The sequence below is a fragment of the Ixodes scapularis genome, unplaced genomic scaffold, assembly GCF_016920785.2.
Source record: "Ixodes scapularis isolate PalLabHiFi unplaced genomic scaffold, ASM1692078v2 PGA_scaffold39__5_contigs__length_11793443, whole genome shotgun sequence".
Taxonomy (NCBI): Eukaryota; Metazoa; Arthropoda; class Arachnida; order Ixodida; family Ixodidae; genus Ixodes; species Ixodes scapularis.
In genome coordinates this window covers 2,978,339-3,001,521 of record NW_024609867.1, presented here as the reverse complement: position 1 = coordinate 3,001,521, position 23,183 = coordinate 2,978,339, and the positions used below count along the sequence as shown (strand labels likewise).

The following is a 23,183-nucleotide window of genomic DNA, read 5'->3' as shown; positions in this document are numbered from 1 at the left end:
CAAATTATCACTACAGCACGGAAGAATTGTGGAAACAATTTCTACAAATCCATCTTGCATCCATTTACAACGAACCTTACGTTTATGGCTTATCGGAATGGATAAGTGTGAGCGGTAACAATCACAACGGTCAGCTAAGAAAGGCAGGTTCAGAAATTTCCATTTTGCTATAACGGACTGCGATACGACCAGTTGAGCTGCAAGGACAGGTTGCTATGGCAACCGTTGCCCGTGCACATGGTGGAAGGAGACGAGGTTTGCTCCGTTGCGATCCCACACAGTTCAGACTCCTCCTCTATTCTTCTACCGTGCCTGTGCATAGTGCCAAAGGAAAGCCAAAATGAGCCTACCTTGTTACGGGTTTTTATGACAAGATTGGCAATACTGGAGCTCTGCATACACTCTGTGTCCTGGGGCTTTCACTAGTATATTTTCTCTTTGGACCTTTGTGAACGTTTTTAGAGAACCAGTGTAAAATAATGAGACAAAATGCATCTATCTGCCCAGTTTCCAAACTAGCTGTCTATACTCTGGACTGCAGATTCCTATATTGATGGGACAGAACTTAGTGAGCTGAGACCAGTACCCCAAAAAATGTCTACATAACAAGGCGTCAACGTAAACGAGACATAGCTGTCTACAAGAATGTTACGAATGATGTACTTGTGTAATGGGGAAGTTGATATGATTGACTCACTCTATTTCTAAACATAAATAGATAGCATTTTACAGTAACTTGTAGTGAAGTTGGATATATTACCGACTGATGTCACCACCTCACCTGCGCCCTTACGTTCTGTTTTAATGTCAATAGTCTGCATGTTTTTTGGGGTGCTTGTTGTTTATTAGAAGAAAAATTGCAGCGACGAGCAGTCGGCATAGTCGTTCCGACGATAACATCATGAAGACCTAGACATTATTTTTTTTAAATAACGAAGATGAGGGGAATTCTTGTGATGGTAGCACCATTTCGGAGAATTCTGCCAAAAACAAATACATTTTAAAAGGACTTGTGAGTCGCAACTACAGAAAGGTACTCCTAACTGTGGCGCATCATCGTCATAACTGTTGCTAGACGAGGAATGAGCAAAGCATTCCAGGTTGTAAAAAAACGTGTTTCCTTATTTCGTCCTCTTTTCATTTATGCTTGCTGGAAAGCATGTTAGAGAAGCAAAAGATTTGTGCAAGGAGTAGCTCAGCTTTAGGTGGAACAGCCTGTCATGTGGAGGGCCCGGCAGTGCACGCTGCATGCGGTACCGAATGGGCTAAGAGAAGGGCATCTGTGGTCAATATATTTCTTATTTTGGGATTACGACTGTTTTTAGGTAAGTCAGTGTCCCTGAATAACAAGGTACAATTTTTTTTTATTGCGCATAGTTTATAAATATTACGGCTCAAAGTTTGCTTTTGGTCGTCTACGGCAAAACTAAAAGTACTTGCTAGAGGGATGGCGACACTGGTCATCAGCCGTACGGCTGCAGCGTGACGTCACAAAGGTGCTGCGGTACAACCAATGAACTGCAACTCCACCGTGGCATGACGTCACACAGATGCTGCACCAGTTTTCCTTGATTAAAAGCTATCCTGCTTGCCGCGTGCGAAAGAGCAGCTGGTCGCATCTTTAAAATAAGTTTTATGGGAGAATGCGGTTTCACTTTGACTTAATATTTCAGCTATGATCATAGTTCGTGCTACTAAAGCGACACCAGTAACTTACTTTAATTTCATTTTCAACCAGAGTTGCCTTTTTTAGAGAGGTTCTTGGCAATTGTGTACAACTCCCTTGCTTTTTTTTTTCTTTCTTCACTAGAATGACGCAGTGCAGGCAAGCTCGCACATGGAGAAAGTTGGCTTTATGAGAGGCTTCAACTACCTGCAAGAAAACAACATAGATGTGTTATCATTCATCACAGATCGGCATGTGTCAATCAAGAAAGAGATGGCAACTAATCATCTTTATGTCAGCCACTACTTCGATGTGTGGCACTTTGCAAAGGGTATGGAATAACAGAGCTCTGAACACCTGCAGCTACCTGGACATATACAAAAGTACACAAAACGAAACGGGTAGATGCCGGTATATATAATAAACTTTGCTGCTAGCAGATCAGATGTGGATAATAGGGGTTGCAGTTGAGGGCTGGATGTTACCTCCGTAAATCTGATATTATCATAAAATGTGTGTACTTGGGGAAAGCATGTCTGTGCAATTGAATGTGCGTCAAAAGTGCCCGTCAAGTCTAAAATATATAACGAAATGTTGTACATAGCTGGTTGGATGAATATGAAGCCTATTGAAGACTTGATGCAAATAATAAACCAGCTGCCTGTGTGGCGGGATATTACAGTAATGAATATTCAGGGAAATACTGTTCTCATAAGGAAAGATTTGGAAGGGCCTTACAAGCACGGCATTTACTTTACCCTCGTCCTGCAGAATAAAGCTCACCAGTCAGTTACTTGTTGGAGTTCTAATTACAATCCTCATTGTTCCATTCTACGAATACAACTCCTTAGTTCCAAGCACTAAAACCAGTCAAACTTTATAGCGTTTCTTCACTCTGTCCATCCATTACAGGCATCACAAACAAGCTGCGAGCAGCGAGCAAACGCCCTCAGAACAAAGATCTGAAAAGATGAATGGAAAAAGTGACGAACCACGTGTACTGGTGTGCAGCTATTGGGAATGGCGATGGCCAAGTGGTGCTTGATGCGTGGAAAACAATCACGCGCCACATGATCAACGTTCATGACGGGCATGAGGGCTCCATCTCAAGATGCATGCATGGGCCGTTACACAACAAGTTGTGGCTCAATGCAGGTGGGTTCTTTTTAGAAACTGTCCAGAAGCTGAGATGACAACTAACAGATGTTGTTTTTCTTTTCTTGCATAATACGAAAGAGTCATCAGCATACCAGGCTTTCATGAAAGTTGCACTTGCCCCACTGCTGCTTCGGGACATTAGGCAGCTTTCGCCTTCCTTCCAAACCTACAGCCTGGAGTCATTCCATAGTGTGCTCATCGGATTCGCACCAAAGTCTACCGTATTCACCTATGAGGGGATGCGTGCCCGGTATGCTACGCCACACCTCACATCTGTACACTGCTCTGAACGTGTGTAAATCTCTTCCAGAACCCTACTGGCTGTGCTGCATTTTAATGCAAATGCAAAACGCCTACAGGCCACAACCAAGGATGGCCAGGGCAGGTACAAGGTCAAAGCATCAAAATCAAGGAAGGACCATCTGGCGGCATTCCAAATGGCAGAAGGGGCAAAATTCGGTAAACATACGCAAAATCTCACTCTCACTCAATGTGTAACCAATACCACTGAAATCTTCTCTTTGCAGAGTATATCAGTACACTGATGACGAACGTGCTTGAACGTCTCGAGCGTCTGCCATCTTTCAGGGAAGCTGCTTCTGAGCTGTCGACTCCTCCCCCTCCTCCACCCATGATTGCCAGGGTGCAACCCAGACCGTCTAAGGCAGGCTTGGTAGCTGTACACAAATCCCGGTTCGGGAAGGCTTAGGCACCATCCTATTCAACCTTTTCTGCCCCAACGTTACTAGATCGGCTCGGTTGTCAAGCTCCGTATTAGCCGCGCTTGGGAAAGCCAGGCCCCTCCGCTCATGCGAGCGGGGTGGGCTGGCTTTCCAATCCGGACATTACCACAATGCAACAGTTGTTAGTAAAACACTTTGTAAACCCACACAGAAACTATGTGACTTCACGGTGTGTCCAAGGGTACCCAATCGTTGGACCGAGCGGGTTGGGTGGGCTGTGACACGAATGCCGCCACATGGCAGTGAATGGCAGCGCGTCACTTTTTTCTCTGACCTTGTCAACTTAGCCGATCCAGTAACGTTGCTCTTCCCTGTACTTGTATATAACTCTACCTCGAGCTAGTTTGCTTTCTGTTGTGTAATGGTACCTTTTACAAGTGTAGATAGACCGCAAAGCCAGCAGGACGTGGCCGGCTGAACGGAAATGAAGACGAGCAAGAATTGAACGAAGATTGCGAAGGTGATCCGGGTCAGACTTGCCAGTGACAAGAATGTTGTCAAAGACACAGCAACGTGTGGCAATCCAAAAAACAAGTTCTCTATTTCTCACTGGAAAATAGCTGGAGCAGACGACACCCCGAAAGGAAGACGGGTGTACTGGAACAAGCCCTTGTGTGTTGAAATGGTCAAATACTTTTTGGAGTCTTCGAGAACGACTTACTGGTAGAGCTGGAGCAGACAACACTCCGAAAGGAAGACGGGTGTACTGGAACAAGCCCATGCGTGTTGAAATGGTCGCATACTTTTTGGAGTCTTGTTCGAGAACTACTTGCTGGTAGGCATCCCTCAAATCCAACTTTGTAAATTTCTCGCCCCCAAAAAGCGTGGCCCACAGATCTTCGATTCTTAGAATGGGGTACTTCTCTAATGTTGCCACTTGATTTACAGTAACTTTGAAATCTCAGCAAATCCTCACACGACCATCCTTCTTTGCCACAGGAACAATGGGTGCAGCCCAGGTTGAAGTTCTGACCGGTATAATAACAGCCTCTCTTTCTAGCCGCTGGTGGTCTTGCGTAACTCCATCTTTCAAATCAGAAAGTAGCGGGCGTGGCTTGAAGTGGGATGTATGAATTGTGGCTTCTGTGCTCTTGAAGGTGCTAAGACTTTTCTCGAAGACTTCCAATAACTCGTGAACTAGAGTTTTCACATCCGAGAGGGAAGGAACGGTTGCCTCCACCTTCGAGAAATTGATTCCCAGCTCTCGAATCCAATCGCGTCCAAGCAGTGTAGGCGAACCATCTCTTGTACTCCTGAAAACAGTTTTTTTTTGTACATGACGGACGGTGTTGCTTTTGTATCCATCTCCATGCAAAGTGGCTTGCTGCACACAGTGACGGTGGAAGGCGGTGAGGACGCAGCGCTGTCAATTTGCCACATGTCAAAAACCTCGGGACGATGTCACTCCGGTATCTTCAAAGTTGTCATCAAGAACGTTCATTGGAAATGTCTGAGGTGGACGGGACTTGCGTCCTGACCCCGAAAAATGCTGCTTTGCAGGTTTGTTCTTGGACGACTGGGCGTTCTTCTATTTTGAATTACACTTTCGACAGGTGTACCCGCTTGCTGCAGTAGCTGCACGTGGTATTCACATGCTTGCAGCTGTATGCAAGGAGTTAATCTCCGCAGCAGTAGCAGGTGACGTCTCGCGCCAATGCCGTGACACAGTGAGTCGTGAACGCATTGCTGCTAGAGCTTGCCTGGCAAATCTCTCCAGTGTCCTTCTTCGCTGCTTCCATGGCCAAAGCGGTCTGTACAGCATCCTCGAACGTGAGGTCCAGCTGCTCCAGGAGCCTGGTCCAGATTGTAATGCTGATTATTCCTCAGACTATGCAATCTCTCGGCATGTTTCTTAGTGCTGTTCCAAAATTACAGTGCTCCAACAGGCTCTTCAATGCTGCAACAAAATTCCTTACGGTTTCCCCTTCTGTGGGAACACGCAAATTGAAACGAAAACGTTGAACAATACCAAAAGGTTTGGGGCAGTACTGGCTCCCGAGAATGGTAAGAACTTTGCCTAAAGACTTATGTTGTGGTTTGGCGGGCTTCACCAGATCTCGGAGTAGGGAGTAGGTTTCTGCGTCGCAACTAAAGAAAATGTCCTTTTCCTTGTCATCGTCAACATTGTTCGTTGAAAAAAAAAAAAAAGAAAGCTCCAAGACGTTTGACGTATGATGGCCTCTCCTCACCTTTCTCTGAAAAGATTCAATTCTGCCGAATGTAGGCGTCGCTAACTCAGAAGCTTGAAGAAAACCTGATAGCTGTAGAATATGTCGTGAACTTGCAATGCCCAAAGAACCTGAATAAATAGACTGCTCTCACTAAGCGTTCGGCGCATGCGTGACGCCGCCATAACTTTAGTTCACCAGAGGCAGACGGCAGTGCACGCGAGGGCTCCTGCCGTCTCGTGCTGTACACACACAGAGCTCCAGCGAGGTTGACGCACGCGCAACTAGACTAAAATTTCCTCGATGCATTGCGGCAGCGGTGGCATAGTCTAACTGGCTGGTGAGATCGGCCTGTTATTTTTCTCGTCACCAATTGTTACAAGTGTAGATAGAACTTGCGACGCCTAAAGAACCTGAATGAATTCTTTTTCTCGTCACCAATTGTTACAAGTGTAGATAGAACTTGCGATGCCTGAAGAACTTGAATGAATTCTTTTTCTCTTCACCAATTGTTACAAGTGTAGATAGAACTTGCGACGCCTGAAGAACCTGAATGAATTCTTTTTCTCGCCGCCAATTGTTACAAGTGTAGATAGACCGCAAGACCAGCAGGACATGACTGGCTGAACAGAAACATGGCAACGTTACTTTCACTTCTGGACCTGATGAAGTGCTTTAATGTCTCGTGATGGTGATCGTGGTAGCAGACAACTACCACTAGGAAATCCGGCAGTGCTACTAGCCTGATCGAGATTGTGACAGTACCCTATTGCTGTTCACAGACGACATCAAACTTTCCTCAGTGTTCATTCTCTTGTCAACTGCATTTTTCTGCTGTAGAGCAGCAACATGGCCTTGTATATATTGTGTAATGCTTGCTCCTGCTTCAATATATTTTTATGTTTTCATCTGTTAATTTATGCAACGAAATGAAAACTGTATAGTGATTCAATATATTTCTATTTTTTCATCTGTTGGTTTAGGCAACGAAATGAAAACTGTATAGTACTTAATATATTTCGATTTTTTCATCTGTTGGTTTATGCAACGAAATGAAAACTGTATAGTTGTTTTGTGGCATATGAAAATAAACATAAGTAAAATTTTTGCACCAATACTCACCTTGGAAACCTTGGGTACCTAAACCCCGTCTCCTCCTCACTAGGAAATGCCTCCCTGATTGTCCGCACAACACAAGAAGGCAGGAAAACCTGTTGCCCCTGCCAAGTCGCCCCCATACCCAGCGCACAAATCGGCGATAGGCAACATACCTATAACGCCTGGAAGAAAAAAAAATATCACAACATTAGGAGAGTCCCAGTTTCTTCTGCCACATGGTGGGTAGAATCTATTCGACTCATTTAGCAGTCGTAATAAACGCAACAATGGCCCAAAATTAATTTTGATAACTTCAAAAAAATGCCTTAGCGAAAATTTGTGAACAACATTTTTTTACGAGTGTTATGTGTGTTACTTTGAAATAATTAATCTACCAACCACCTGCGGGCACCTCTATAAATAGCAGCGTGACACGTTAAAAAGCCAATCTATTCGGTCACTTCAGAGGGCCAACTTGAACGCCCGATAGATCGCATCAACTTCGCCGAGTATACATAATATATTACCTATGCATGTCGTGGTGCATGGCGAATCTTCGGTCGTGCAACTCGAAGTAGGCTAGCCTGAGCATCACTAGGTTGAGGCACACCAGGGGAAACTCCTCGTGCGTCGTGATGCAGCCCAGGCGCTGAATCCGAGTCAACTTGGGACCCATATCCCTGCAGCAGCGGCACTCGTCGGGCACGAAGCTGGGCAACAGAGCACATGGGCTGCAGCTGCACCTAGTGAAGGCCACGAAATAACAATATCACTTGAATGAACTGATCTATGACTTTTAGATTGGTCTCACCAGTCAGTGTTGTCGAGACGCCACAAATCAAGGTGGGGCGAGAGCTCCGACGACTCGGCGACGGCGTCATCCGGATCGTCCCGTTCCCGATCAGGGGTATCGTAAGGCACCAGACCCAGTTGTTTCGATCGTTCGACTATTTGTTTTTCTAAGTCTGAGAGGTCGTCGGGCACCGAAAAGGGAACTTCGTCCGATTCTCCGACCATCCTCACTATGGTCACTGCTACCCGAGTCCCGGCTCTCACTGCTAGCCTGCTACAGACGCCGAGCTCCGCCATTTTAACTGAGGGTGGATAAAAAGCCAGGAGGCCTCAAAACTTCCGGACTCCCGATTTCGGATATTTTAAAAGAACGTGCGCAGTACGTTCAAAATTGGATTGAAAAACATGTTTTACGAATGCCGGTATTAAATGTTATACAAATGTCGCCTACAAAGCTTCTAAATTTTATGATTTTTGACGTCACCGATCAAAAGAAGGGAGGAGGCTAGACGCGGGAGAATCAAACGCCAAAACTAAAAAGGCGCGCGCGCGCGCGGAAAATTTTTTTTTTCGCGATGCGGTTTTTTTTGCGTGTCTATGACTGCAACTTGCATCGTTTTAGACAATAAAAAAAAATACGACCTTTGGGGTGTCAGTGCCCCTTTAAGAAATCATTTGCTTTGACATGCACCCTTGTTTTTCGTATTCTTAGTGAAAAAAGCGATTAGTATTGAACATTTGTTGTGTCCAATAAACACATATAAATCATTTAAGATATATAAGAACATGTAGGAATTGTATAAGAAGTGTATCACATATATAAGAACATATAAGAACTATATAAGAAACTTCTCTCAAGTTTCTTATATGCTTCTTATATGTTATTATAAATATAAGAGCCATCTTATGCATATCCATTTGAATATGTATAAGAAATATCTTATGTATATTGAGCAAGAACAGCGACAACACAAGGAAGAGTCAATAAGGGGATCTGTATCATTCTGGTATAGGACGTTCTGTATCCTTTGCGCGATTCCCACGTGGGGCTTTGAGCCCGATAGAACGCATCCTCTTTCGCCGTCGTTCATCTTCTGCTTGGGGAGGCTTTGCTCGGTCTTCAAAGCCTCGATTAACCGGTACGGGTAAGAATATTCAAACCCGATCGAAGACTGATTCTACGTTGCCGGTCACAGGAAGCTCGTCTACACCACGCTCGTGGCAGCTCCAGAGGGGCAGGGAAAATGCTGGCTCCCGGCAGGTGCTGTTGCTTCCGATGGGTGCATCAATATATGTATGCTTGAAGTACTTGAACACCGACGACGTGCTGTCATTCTAGTGGCTGACATAATCCTTTGCGTCCTAATTCAAATCCTGGGGTCCAGATAATTGAGTCACGTGACACCAGGAAAGCTGGAATCCCGTGATTCTCTCCGGGTAAATCACCTGACTCTCATGGGTGTTCGAATCATTCTAGCAGATATATAATCCAGTAATTCCTATTGAAGGAGACATCTGACTCTATAAAATATGAAATCATGTGAAATCTAGAGACTCGGATGGTGGGGTCGCATGATTCTAGTAAAAAGAGAGTTGCATGATTTTCGTATACAGTCTGCTTACCCTTCTAAAATGTAGTCGCCTGACTCTAGTCCCGAAGAGGGTTTCCTGAAGTCATTGGCCCCCATGCATTGGAGCATTGGAGGGACGCCTGATGTAATAACGTCACCACACTCAACTGGAGGCAGAGCCCACCGACTCTACTGAGCACGAGATTCATATGACTTTTATGAGTATCGCCACAAGGACAAGTCTAGAATACCCAAAGGAAGTCAGTGTTGAATACTTTTTTTCGAATGTGGACCTGCTACGAGCCCGTTGTGGAGGAGCTTCCTCAGACAAATTACAGCGTAGAAGCGTGGCACCGGAATATTCAGTTTTTGTTCGGGTTTCTAGAACCTGACTCGTTTTCGGCCCATCGAGCCCATGAAGACCGAGCAGAGACTCGCCCAGCAGATGTTGATCAATTTCGAGTTGATCAAGTATGCAGACTTCAGGATGCTGGCTAACTCCAACACGCATTGGCCTCCATTTGCGAAAGAATATGCAATAACATCAAAAAGGCTAACGACCATAGTGACTCCACAACAGTAAAGATGCCACATAAACCTTTTGCGGTAGTCCCTTATATCCATAGGATCACACATAGATTAAAAAAGATTGCGAGATGACAATAAGTACAAGTTTTTGTGCTCGGCGCCATTTAAAGCCTATTCGATGTGCCGCCAAGAGAACCAGGAACAAGTCATCAGAAGAAGTGTATGCGGCTCGAATCACAAAATCAAATACGCCCTCTGTGAAAAGGAAGTCATTTACAAAATTTTCTTGACATGCGGGTGGTGATATATTGGACAAACGGGTCGCTGTATTAACGAAAAAACAAGGGAACATGCAAAAAATCTAAAACTTAGCCGTACGTTATCATGCACGCTCGTGCAAGGAGAACCTCGAGCATGTCACCATCTTCGGATGCCACAAAATCAGTTTGCCCGTCAGGTGTTGCAGACCTTGGTCATAGAAAAGAAAGAAGACGAGTGCGTTAGTTCATCATCTGTCTCCCTAGCCCCCAACGAGGGAAAACGTTCCTGTGAGGCGAAAGTACTTCTAATAGAGAATCGAGGATGAAGCATAAGGTAGTCGAAGAGAAAAAAGGCACCTATAAAATGAAGAATGCAAAAACAAATGAAGAGGAAAAATATAACAAAGAAATCAGTCGAAGATGAAGAAGGCCTTCATTAAACAGTTTGTAGTCCAGCGGTTGAATCGGCATTTATTTTCTCCTATCATTTGTATGGGTGGTTCATATTTATATGTCCAGCTGGTTTCGCCCAAATATTTATGAAATGTTATACAACCCCCGCCCCCCCCCCCCCCGGGCCTGCTGTCACGCCGCTGCGGTGGTGTTGATTTTTGAAGTGCACATGCGCAGACACTCTATGCAAATGTGTGTCCTGCGCACGCGCATTTCATTGGGCTTTGTTTGAAAACAGTGCTTTGGTCTAAAAGTAGGCCATAACATATAACGGCGCGAGATATAACATTAAGTCATGTAAAGGTAGATCGTAAAATGTAACGGCAATACAGATGTTCCGCTGAAAACGTTTGTAGCAACTACTTAATCTAAGCGCGTGCAGTTAATAATGTGTCTTACAGGAAAAAACAGCATCCACTTGCGTGCGTGCTCCCTCGTTGGTGTGCTGTTTTGTCACCTGCTGTTCTAGAGCGTGTTCTTCCCTTGCTCTGATGTATTGGAGCCATGTTGGTTTTTTCACGTGCTGTTCAGAAGCGTGCGGTTTTGACGCGTTCTCTTTTTCGCGTGCTGTTTTAACGCGGTGCATGTTTTGACGCATGCTGTTTTGACCGTGCTCTTTGTAGCGTAGATTTTGTTGCGCGTGGTTTGCTGGCATTCCCGCGGTAACAAAATGCACTAAGTCTATCTGACAAGAAAAGGCAAACAATTTCAAGTAATGCAAAAAGTACATATATATAAAAATTCACCCGAAAATGGAAACGCTAACCGACCCTTCGCACGAAGACTCATTATGTCCCTTCTGTGCCCGACGCACTGCCTGCTTTATAAAAACGATCCATTTCAGGAACCCCGACAGTGCTCGGAAAAAAATAACAATGAGGTGTCGCTATGCCTAGACAATGTTTACATTAACCTATGACCTATGAGAGAGGAGAAATGAGTCCAAAGAGAACCTGACAAAAATCTAAAGTATGGCCTGATAACAAAAAAAGCTATATATGCCGCTGCTTCAGCCACTAATCTACGGCAGGGAGTGTTATCCGCACCTGGCGACGAAAGGGTAAATTATATTCAGAAAAATTAGCTCGTCGCCCAACATGGGCTTTTGACGGATTACCACTAGAAAGGGATGTCGAAGGTTTTCAAAGGAACACAAGGTCGAACCTTGGAAGGAATTCTAAGAAATAGAAGAGGGTTTAGATTGCGGTGCACGTGATAGAAAACAATATCGTTGGCCAGGTACCAAGCGCTCAAATTGACCAACAACAAAAAAAAAAACGTATGCACAAGTCCGAGGGTGGACCAAAACCCATATCTACCACAGCTTGCGCCGGGTGGGTATCGCCCGGGCTCTATGGTCCAGCACATGCGTGTGAACGTGGCACGCCATGTACGTGCCGCGACATTAACAGGAAAAAAAACATTACAAAAAATATAATTAGGAAAAAAACACAAATGCAGCTATCATGAACCTCAACACACTGTGCAATTATAACAGATACGAAGCAGTCAGGGGCATAAACAGGGTGTAATTGTGCCTGAACTATATTTGTGTAGTGGAGCACTTGAGTTAGGTCAGCGCCCAGCCACGAGGGGGACTGGAGTGGGCCGTGGGAGGCAAGAGAATGGAAGATGAAGACGGCTCGGGACGGAGTTCATGCTGCAGAGCTCGAGGGCAATTGTCGGCTACGGAGGAGGAAAACGCCGAGGCGCTAGCCGACTGTGAGCCGGTAAATCCTTCGTACCTTGCGTTTTGTGATCTCCTTTGTGGCGGTCAGGACGGGGACTAATCGGGCGTTGTCTAAGGCGGACATTCATATTATTTGGCGCCCAACGGGGTGAGGCAGAGGAGGACGGCGTGGGACAGAGCTCGGGCACCGAGCTGGAGGACTGTCAGAGACGGAAAGACGAAAGGTGAAGGCCCAACCTCCTGCTTGTCCAACTCAGAAACACTAAAGCCCTTCATACAGTTTTGTGATTGGATTCACGACGGTCGAAGTAAGGCCTGATCCGTCTTTGACTAAAGCGGGCACCCACAACGCGGAGCCCGATCAGCCAGGCCTCACTTTGGCGCTCCTCATGGAGGTCATAGTCGACGTATTCCTTGACCATTTTGGGTGAACTGCGCACCGAACTCGCTCAATGGTCACTATCGTGAAATCCATCGATGTCCGTCAATATGAGGTCGAGCGTCCCCATGAATATGAACGCTTCTTCAAAGAGCGAGTCTCTAAGAGTGTCGGACGCCATCGGATGTATTTCGATGAGCGGAGTCATCTACCCCCAAATTATCTCGAAGCCTGAGACTGCAGCTATGGCGGCTGAAGTGGGAAAGCGCGGCGAGCTCATGCTTCCCATGACGACGATGTTTGAGACGCTTTTGCGGGCCTTGGAAATGCCGCACCTAGGTCTGCTTCCCGTTTGCGGTCGACCGTCCTGACGTCAAAATAATTTTCATACGCCGATGTAATTTTGTTTTCAAAATTTTCTACAGGATCTCGATAAGTCCATAGCCAGTCTCCGCCAGCCGGAGGCACCGTAGAGACAAGCTGCGCGTTGACAGAACATACTGCCGACTCCGGAATCGGGTATCGCAGTAGTTTTAGGACGCCTGCAAGAGATAAAACAATACTGTAACCTGGGGTGAAATAGTAAGCAAGAAAGTGCTTGTTGGGGGGAGGCCGAGAAAGCAGATAGGTCTTCTCAGCGTGTATTCAAGAAATTTGCGGATATTAAAGTTAAAACCGGGAATGGCGGTGGACCTCCTAATGAGCACTTCGATTCATATCTGCTAGGCGAAGACGGCATGGTGCTTCGCAACATCCCAAGAATAAACGAAAAGAAGGGTAATAAGTTTCCCTTCAGGGCTGTGATTCATCCTTAGCTACGGAAGAGGTTTATTAGGTACATCCACGGATCGTCAGCAGCAGCAAGATCTTTCATAGGTTGCGCCGCGCTGCGACGTGGCCGGTAATGAGGCGAGACGTTTTCCGATTCACTCGTACCTGCCCGACTTGAAATGAAGCAAATCCGAGAGGCGCAATGCCTCCCATACGAGAGTTTGTTTTTAAATATCGATAACGATGGGTATATGTAGACGGGCAGCGCTCTCGCCTTAATGAAATAGCATCAGCCGCGCCACAGGGATTATCCTTGGACCCTTAATTTTAACTTGTGCATAAATGATATAGTGATTGTGTTGGTCCATGCAAACGTTTTCAATTCAATATTTTATTCAAACAACATACATTAAACAGTTCAGACCTAGTCCTGTCGATTTTCTATATCTTTTACGAACCGATATTTCTTCTCTACTCCTGTCTCAGGTTAATCCAACATGATTAAACATTTCTCTCGTCGGCCATCGCAAAAAAAAACAATACGAATGCTTGACGAGGCGTGGACCCCCCTCCACCAAAAGAACACAAATGAAACAAATCCCCATCGCCTCACTTAGCGCGGCACACACTAAGGCACAGTAAGAAAAAAGTAAAATTTAAAAAAAACTGTAAAAATAAAAAGCATAAACATAATACACGGGATAGAACTACATAAAGGAGAGAAATAAGAAATAACATATTAAAAAAGCATAAGCATGACCACTGCACACATCAGAGCAATAAAAAAAACAGGGGAAAGCAGTCACTCCTGGTACGACAGAAAGTAAATTTTCATGTTTCTTTTTAAAGCCTCAAGTTATACTTCACTTATAGTCGCCAGACCATAATGAGCATTTAAAAGGTATTTTATTTGGTATGATATTTTCTGGTTGCCGTAGTTCGTGCGTAATTGTTTTTCCCTTGCGTAATTCGTAGGTCTAAAATTGAGATCTGGGCTTAGAACATACGCCGACGACACAAGTTTGTTATTTTCAACGAGGGTTTGTGAGGATCTGTTCAGAGGTCCCTCCACTAATAATAGCCGCCCGATCGGTATGCGTTTCGCTCGTCAGCCGGGGAGTGACATGACAAAACGAGAAGACAGTGAATGGGTTTACTGTAGCTCCCGGTTGCCCGTCGTCGAGAGCCGACAGTCCTGTCCCGCCGACCCTTGTTGTCGGAGCCCCTGTTCATCATCTGCTGGCATAGCTAACCGCCTTTAAGCAAAGATCTAAACAGCGTTTGCTTTTATTTTCTCGTTTTTTCGATATGCTAAGGCGTGGCATAATTCGCGCGTCGTATAGAGTTTAATTTACATTTTTTAATTTCATGTTCACGTTTACTTTTGTGAAGTCCAACAAAAAATGAAAAATACGGTGATGCAAAGAACTGAATGCAACAACGCAGTAAACTATATACCGCAAACAATGGTACGAACCATAACCTATTCAGTGCTTTTACCCTGCCGCGCGACATCGTGCTTTCACGCGCAGTTGCACCCAACGGGAAGGCCACGTGACAGACTTTTAGCGACGGACTGGCCAAAATGGCTGGTAGCGTCGGCTGCGGTACAACGCAAAGTAAAACGGAGTACAGACAGGGTTTCCGTTTGGTGTTTTGTATTACCAACTGCGTTGTCGCTGTCGTCATCTAACCTATGTGGCCGGGTAGTCCCACTTTTCTTTGACCAGCTGGCGCGCGCACATTTTTAGTCCTCCTCGAGTGCCCATAAAAACACGGGAACGTGTTGTGAGAATGTCGATGGGCGGCATGACGCAAAGGATTATAGCAGCAACAGTCGGGGTTATACAAGCTACCGTCAATAGGATATAGTGAACGCATTCCAAGAGGAGGGGCGTATCGGCACTTGGACATTGCAAGCGCCCTGCCCTCCTTTGCTACGGAGCAGCGGCTGTCTGCGATCAACGGAATAGCCTAGCAGACGACGCTCCCACCAGAAAGGACTTTGTGCGCACGCGCTTAATATCTCCCGTTTCGCCGCAAGCCTCCGCGGCATGGCGCTGGCCGTCCCGGCGGTCGACGCTCGCTTGATATTATTAAAAAAATTGAGCCACTGTACGTCATCGAGAAAAGCCTGCTTCATACTGACCCTTAACTGTATCCATTAATTAAATCATTATCCAAACTAACATGTACATTTTCCTTCCCCTGAACACTAACGTGGTTCTCCACAGCCTTCGTTAATCCATAACAGGCCCTCAAAACATCAGTGGTTGAAAATCACTGGTCTACGACATTATTCGCCGACTATCGCGATATGTAGATGCTGCAATGAGTGACCCGCCGACGCATTGAGGTAAGAGTCGCCACCTGGAATTCAGTGTCGGAGACTTGGTCCGACACATAACCCAACTAGTGAGCAGCGAAGCTTGCATTGTCGATGACTGGAAGGCTCTGAAGTGAAGAGGGCCATATGGTAACGACGCCAGTGTCGCGTCTTACCAGCAGACTCTCTTCGCTCTGTAGGATCGAGAAGTCTGGACTCGTTCAAGGGTCAGATTTCAAGGAGTGTTTTCTTTGCAGCAAGGATGACAATGAACCAGACTACAGATGGAGATCTAACGCGTCCCGTTCCAGTCGCTTCTTGCGCGCGGCCTCGAGCGCGGATTACGTGCGGTGGTAAGCAAGTCTGTGAGAATGTAGAAATCAGCCCGAGTCTTTGAAAGAGCGGGTGACGCAGAGTGCAATAATTCCGCAAGCCTTAGTGGTGTTCTATCGCAAAAAAAAAATACCCGACTGAAAAGACATCTGTGGAGAAACGTCACCTGACGCCGCTAACGGATGGCCCCATTGGGGCAGGCCACCGGGAAGAGCGCGGACACCCCGGCTTCCCGGGCCAGTCAAGCTGGCCATCTTGAATCGCGGTGATTCGACTCGGAGAGAACACAGAACTGGACGATACCGTCCCAGAAGGGACAAAGTAGTCGTACCGGTCACTATTGACAGGGCTTACTACAGAGCCCGGCGGCAGTATGTCCATCTGTTCTCCGCCGTTGCGAACCTTCTGCGGAACGAATCAACACCATCCGCAGAGGGGGGCCCAGCTATCTGCAGGCCCTCGTGCCACATTGTGGCCCCGTGGAGGGCGTCAGCGAGACGGTGGTCCATCCACTTTGTATCTTGACGATGGTGGAAACATCATTTGGGACAAGATGGAGGGATGCGCGGTAACACCATCCTGTCACCCGTCAGTGCGTGCACGCTACCCTCTCTGGCCCGCCCCCTGAACTATGGGAACAGCTGTGGCTGTACGGAGTCCCCGTTGTACTCCAGGAGGAACATGGGGCCGGAGGAATGCAGCGGGATAGGCTTACGGTGCTAGCTACACTTGCCAACAGGGAGTCGGCAGCTTAGCTGCTCAAACGAGACCGGCCCACCTGCTCGCACCCGAGGCTTGGGGCTTCATTCAGTCTCTTGGGGGCAACGACGTCGCTACCAACGCTGCCCAAGGCCTCGCAGCCGTCGCCGAGCAGCCCTCGTTGACGTCCGCCTGACGCTCGCCCGTCTACGCTACGTTTGCCGCCGGGACGCACCCGTCTCCAAGCCCGTCGACCTTCTTTCTGTAGCATCCTCAGCTTTCCGCAGTCCCCTCTCCGGAGGGGCGTAAAGTGTGGGGATCGCGGCCAGAATATAGCAGGATATGGCCTCGTGAGGGCGAAGCGGGAGTAGGACGAGGACGGCACGGGGCCGAGCTAGAGGACAGAGATCGTCTAGGGAACGAGAAAGGATGATGCGCTGCCCAACTGTAATAATTTGCATATTACGTTTTGTTATCTTCACTGCTGTCGAGAAAGGGACTTATCGGGCGCTGGCTAAGGTGGGCACGCAAAAGGTTAAATCATGATAAAAAATTTAACAGTGTGAATTGGCACTGGAAGTTTATATGAACTTACCGAATGAACGCGTACGGGGTGGGAAAGTTGTCTTGCTGCGTGCCCAACCTAGAGGAAAAACACGGAGCCAGGATTTCGGAAAACGGGAAACTACATTTATTAGTAAAGGGCGAACGGAAGGCTAGTGTTCACCATAGGTAAACGGTTGACACCGCCGCACATGTACCTCCTGCGACCAGGCCCCCGCTTCTCTCCCGGGAAGTGGGCGTCGCCGCTACTTTTGTCAACTCCGTGGCGGGAGTAACGCTCCCCCGCCTCCCCCTCTCTAAGCAGGGTGTTGCCTCCTTCGCACAGTGACGGTCCCTATAGTTTCTACAGGTGTGAGTTGGGTTTTGTTGTAATTTGCTAGTAAAGGGAAATTAGTATATTGAAATTGGAAGAAACGCTCACTTTAATCAAGGATACACGAAGGGAGGTAGAGTATGCGAGCAATTAAACATAAATAATAAAACACAAAATAAAGATACCGAACCCGAAAGCTGAAATTTTAAACTCCACAATAGTAATGAGTTGAGCCGACTAGTTTACTGGAAATGAGAGTAACCAATGCCAAAAGGAAGATATGAAAGGAGAGAATAAAACTGAAATTAGGTTTAGCAATGTTCAGGTCACAAAAACAGGACATAAGAATAGAACTGGTGATTGATAATTTACGTGAAAACACTTTACTGTTTGAGGCAAGAAAGGGAGTGTTAAGGACAAAGATATATACATTTTAATAGAGAGGCACATATGTGCCGTAGGCAATAGTGACAGCGAGGCACTAGAACACGTGTTCTTCAAATGCATATGCATCTCTCCTGCCCTCCCTGAAGGTGCAAGAAATTTGGTGGGAGTGCAACGTTTGGCTGGCAAGGGCAAAAGACAGAGGAACACAATATTACAGTTAAAATAAACATGTTAGAAGAGAGGTGGCGAAGAAATAGAGAGGTGTGAAAGTACACAATGTTGATGGGCTAGATAATTCAACGACATAAGGAATTTATAGCAAAATGTAAGGTGCTAAATGTAAATGTCCGTAGGTTAGGTGGTTTAAGTTACCGACTGATAGACATGGTATAGACAATTTCATATTGCCTGGTATAAACTATTACACCTCTAAAATGGCCAACATTGCCAATTTTATGCCAGTGGTCATCCAATATTCGCAAGCTAATGGAACTGCCAGGCCAAGATTGCCCATTTTATGCCAATGCGCCTTTAATAATGTTTGGTCATTGGATAAGCTGGGCTATCAGTGAGGATTATACATAATTTCATAGGAAATATTGGAAGTGGATTGACTAAAACACACCACCACTATAGTTAAATACTGTCTATAGGTATAAACTAACTAGCAAAAACTTTTTTTTCTTTTAGCGTACTTCTATTTTTTTGTTTTGTTTTGTTTGTGTTGTCGTGCGGTGGGTGGTTCGCGGAGGGTAGATAGGGATAATTCAGTTTTTAGACCGTTTTTTATATGCTTGGTGGTATTATCATGTCTGGTCGCTTGGAGGCGGGAGTCTGCTGTTGCTGCGGTGTCTAGGATGGAGGCCAGTCTGTCTGGCTGAGCTCCGTCGAATCATTGAGGCAGGATGTCTTCTTTCTTCCCAACTTTCTGTCCGTGTGGGTGGCTATAGATCACCGTTCCGTTTCGAATAAACACAACTGCGTTTCAGATATTGTGTCGTGTTGTCCGTCTATTTTTTTTTAAATTTCACCCGTATTTCAGGGTTTAGATTATGATATTTCCAAACCAGTTGGCCTGCACACTTTCACTTCTTCAAAGATCAAGTCATTGCTTCATAATTCACTGAAATATAGTCTTCATGATGGCAAGTCTAGTTGAAAGTTGAAACTGTCTTACATTTTGTGGGAAGTGTACTACCTATTTGTAGTCATGCTAATTTGTACATTTGTTGCTGAGCGTGCGTTTTGTTTCTTATTTTTATCTTGTGTGAGCCAATGTGAAGACCCGTAGGTGTTCTTGGGCACATAAAATAAACAATATTATTATAAAAAAAGCTTCCAGATGAAATCGCGTTTCGACGTAGCCAGGAACAAAAAACCAAGAAAACGCAGTGCCGTTTTTTTCCCCTTCTCTTTAAACTATTAACTACCATTGGTGATACCTGGCACCATGGGACAGATTTTCCGTAGCATTCAAGTTTGTTCTGGTAACTGAAACCTGGCTTTGAGCAGTCGTCTCATTCGTCCTTCCTCGGGTAGGAGGCCTCAGATGTATCAGAAAAACTTAATCGAGGTTCTAAACGCGCGCATGTGCATGATCTCGCAGCCTATGTTGGCAGACTTTTCATTTCGCTTCATGCTACAATGGCAGTCTTACTCTATTTGAATGCCAAAGTCAACTGCCCTGAAAGAAACATTGTATATGTCGCTCCGCAATTTTCTGATGAAATATCTTACGAAAGCTGCTGAATGCGTTCTCGTAGCTCCAACAACAGTCCAGTGTCTGCTGACTGCGCTGAAAACGCCAGCATAATCATTTCGTTCATTCGAAAACCATACTTCTGACGGACTAGAGGAAAAGGACCCGTCGTATTTTATATTTCTGGTGCTTCTTAATCGGGCGCCAAGAAATCCTTTTGTGTCTTCGCGCGCCCTTGTTCTGTGTCATATTTCTCGTTCCTTTAAAATCTGTAAGAACAGATTTCGAGAAAGAAAAATGCGTTGCATCAGGAGAACAAAAAAGATGTGCCTTTGCTGACTACGCTTTTGCCGTCACCCGAAAAAAAAAATCGATGTGGGGTAGTTTCTTTTTCTTTTGTTTTTGCCGTACGCATGGGTATAGTGCTAAAAGCATAAACGAGTGCGAAATGGTTTGCAAGAACAGCCATGTACGACTGTCCCTAGAACGCGGTCACGTGGACGCACTACTCCTTTATACCAGCGGATGGCGATACTAGCTAAGTTCCCATTTGCGGGGAGCATGTTTACATTTGTGAATGGGGGACATATAATTATTGTTTTCTATGTAAATCGGGACTCTCGTTTGCGTGAGTGGCGAAAAATGCTCTATATCTTCCTGCTTCTTTAGCTCACGACCTTAGCGTAATTTAAGTATTAATACAAACAACGGTATGTTTTAGAGCGCAGCTCTTAGGGGCCCGTTTCCTGCTTGAGCGGCGTCGGCGTCGGCGTCGGCGTCGCCGTCGGCGTCGGCGTAACCGCGAGGTCACGTGACCTCCTGAGGTCACGTGACCAGAGTGTCGAACCGAAATTTTTATTGGTTCGGTTCCGGTTCGGGTTCACGGCTTTCGGTTCGGCTCCGGTTCAGTTCCGGGGAGCAAAAAATAACGGTTCAAACCGGTTTGAACCGGTTCGAACCGGTTTGAACCGCTAAATTGAGAATATATTTTTCGCGTTGTTTTGGCAATATACACTATTTACGCCGTGAAACGATTAACTATATAGTTTCTTCGATCGTCCGTGCTATTTACTTTTGTTTTTAGGTACCAAAAATATTAAATTCAGTTATTTAATTTCGACGGAAGAGTAGAAAAGATCTACATTAACATACATGACGTCGTGTCCATACGACTCCACATCCCTTTCTTTACAAGTAACATATATTTTACCTGAATCAAAATGTTTAAGTACAAGAGTAAAGAGTTGAGCTGGTAGGTATATACCTGTAAATAGATCAGCTTCAAATTTAGAACTATACTGTATGTATTTTATTGTGCTTTCTTCGTGTTTAAGTCAAATTCTAAAGTTCAAGCTGATCTATTTACACGGTATAAAATGTTATCGCAGAGTGATGCAGGTCACCTAAAATACCCGTGATTGGTACAACTTCGTGTCGCAGTGTTAAAAATGAAATCGTGATTGTTTCCTTGAACTAAGGAATTAATTACATCACATAAAAATATAAAATGAGCACCTCGTGATCATGCTAATTATGAAATAAGGTTTACGAAATACACTTCACAATATATATATATACATGATGACGACCCAACTAATCTAAAAGCAATGAAATTTTCAGAATGTAACAAAAGTTTGAGGATAATTCCTTTCACTCTATTTTTTATAGAAACACCGAGCTGCAACCCGAGTGCTTGTTGTTCTAACCAAACATTGTTTACACTCAGCACCGTATGCATGCCACTAATCATGCAACAAGAAGTAATTGCAGTTGTTCACTCTAATCTATACGCACCTTCGCACTCAGATCCTTTCTCACTACTTCTTTTCATGGGGAACCAGTTCAGCATTCCCGCTAGAACAACCTCCCCTGCTTCTCTCAAGCCACCTCTCTCTCTCTAGAATCTGACCCAAAATAGCACTTGCCCAAGTGAACATTTTCTTATGCAGAATACGCTGGCATAGTCTGACTGTTGAGGTTTCTTCTTGACAAGATGCCGGTCAATTTAATTTGCAAATGAGCATCACCTTTGCTAACTGATGATTTTAACTCGATAGCGTTAAGGAGCTCATGTCGCAGAAAAGCCGATGTCGCTGGCATGACAGGAAAATCCTGATTGGTCGATAGGTTCAAGACGTCAGAGCTACATGCCCTCGTGCAAGAATTTTAAGCAACCCACAATGCTCACGGGAAACGTGACATCACGCGTGGAATGAGAGTGATTAAAACATGGCATGTAATCCGAATTGAAGGTCGCCGTATGTCTCAAATGATTTCACTTTTGAAAGGAAATATTTTTCCTTAAACAAAGAAAAAATTAAGAATATTAGGCGGGATTCGAACCTACGACTCTTTAGTTGCGAGTCAGACGCTTTTCACTAGGAACGGCGCGAGCGTCTGACACGACAAAAACGTGCTTTTTGGTAAGCTACCGCCCTCTATAAATGACGACGGCAACCAGACAACCGGCTTGCCGGTTGTCTGGTTGCCGCCGTCGCGCATAGATGGCGGCAACCTCTTCAGCCTTTCCACTCTGGCTTGCCTACTTGCGGCCGGCCATTACTTCATTTACACCATAGTAAAACTTCGCTGGTCTTCCTTCTTCACCAGAGTGAAAAGGCTGAAAGTAATCCTAACGAATTGCCTCCTCCGTTGGTGTCTGTTAATTCGGCAATTTTATTTGACGCTTGTTAACCGCAACCCTTCATTGATTTTATTTGACACCCCGTGAAGTTTAGATGGGTCATAAAACGACATCAGGTTGGAATGTTCATGACTTTTCCGAGGCGTACTGGTCCTCCGACCCAAGTACACTCGCACAGGCCGCCGCTAATTCAGAAGCTTGTTTGTCGCGGTGAAATTGCGAGGATTAAATGAGACTATTTCTTTTAGTCTTGCCTTTTCAAAGATTGATGTCGAAATTGTAGGATCAAAACCACCCGCGGCTTATGGATTGGGCAGGAGGACTGCGTCAGCACAGTACTTCGGCTCGTAACAATCAATGTCTTGGTAGACACTGGACACGAACCACTATACACTGTTAGCAAAAATAACACGCCCAGACGTGTAAACCGTTGTCCCATAGCGGACACGTCGAAACGTGTACGTTTTACACGCAGCTATCTGTGTTTTTCGTCTACACATGAGGTGCTGTGTAAACTTCACACGCTACACCGTGTCTGCTTTCAGCAACACACGTTTCGAGCGTGTTCCTTATGAAACATGGCGGCCAGCGGCCGAGAACTGGCGAGAGACGAGCCCAGCGAGCCGCGCGCCTTTCACCCGAATTGAAAGCGCACAGCGCGCTAGTTCTCGTTCGATGTCTTTTATACACGGGAGGCACTCACTTGATCGAATGACGTTTTAGCGAAAGCCCACGTTTCATCGAACGACACTTTAGCGAATAGTCGGACGCCGGGAAGCGGCGTTTTCGGGTGGGCCAAGTGAGTTCATATATTTGTAATGAGTTGCCGCAGACTGTCGCCGCGAAGCGGCGTAAAGCGCAGCGCGACGGATGGGTTAACGCGCGCCCCCGTTATTCGCTAAAACGACCATTCGCTCAAATGTCGCCATTCGCTAAAATGT

At 45.6% G+C, this 23,183-nt stretch overlaps 2 pseudogenes; one reads left to right on the top strand and one right to left on the bottom strand.

The window, feature by feature from the left end:
• The first annotated feature begins 2,350 nt into the window (after positions 1-2,350).
• LOC120842952 lies at positions 2,351-3,533 on the top strand (annotated as a pseudogene).
• A 317-nt stretch (positions 3,534-3,850) lies between these two features.
• On the bottom strand, positions 3,851-7,543 carry LOC120842951 (annotated as a pseudogene).
• Between the last annotated feature and the right edge of the window lie 15,640 nt (positions 7,544-23,183).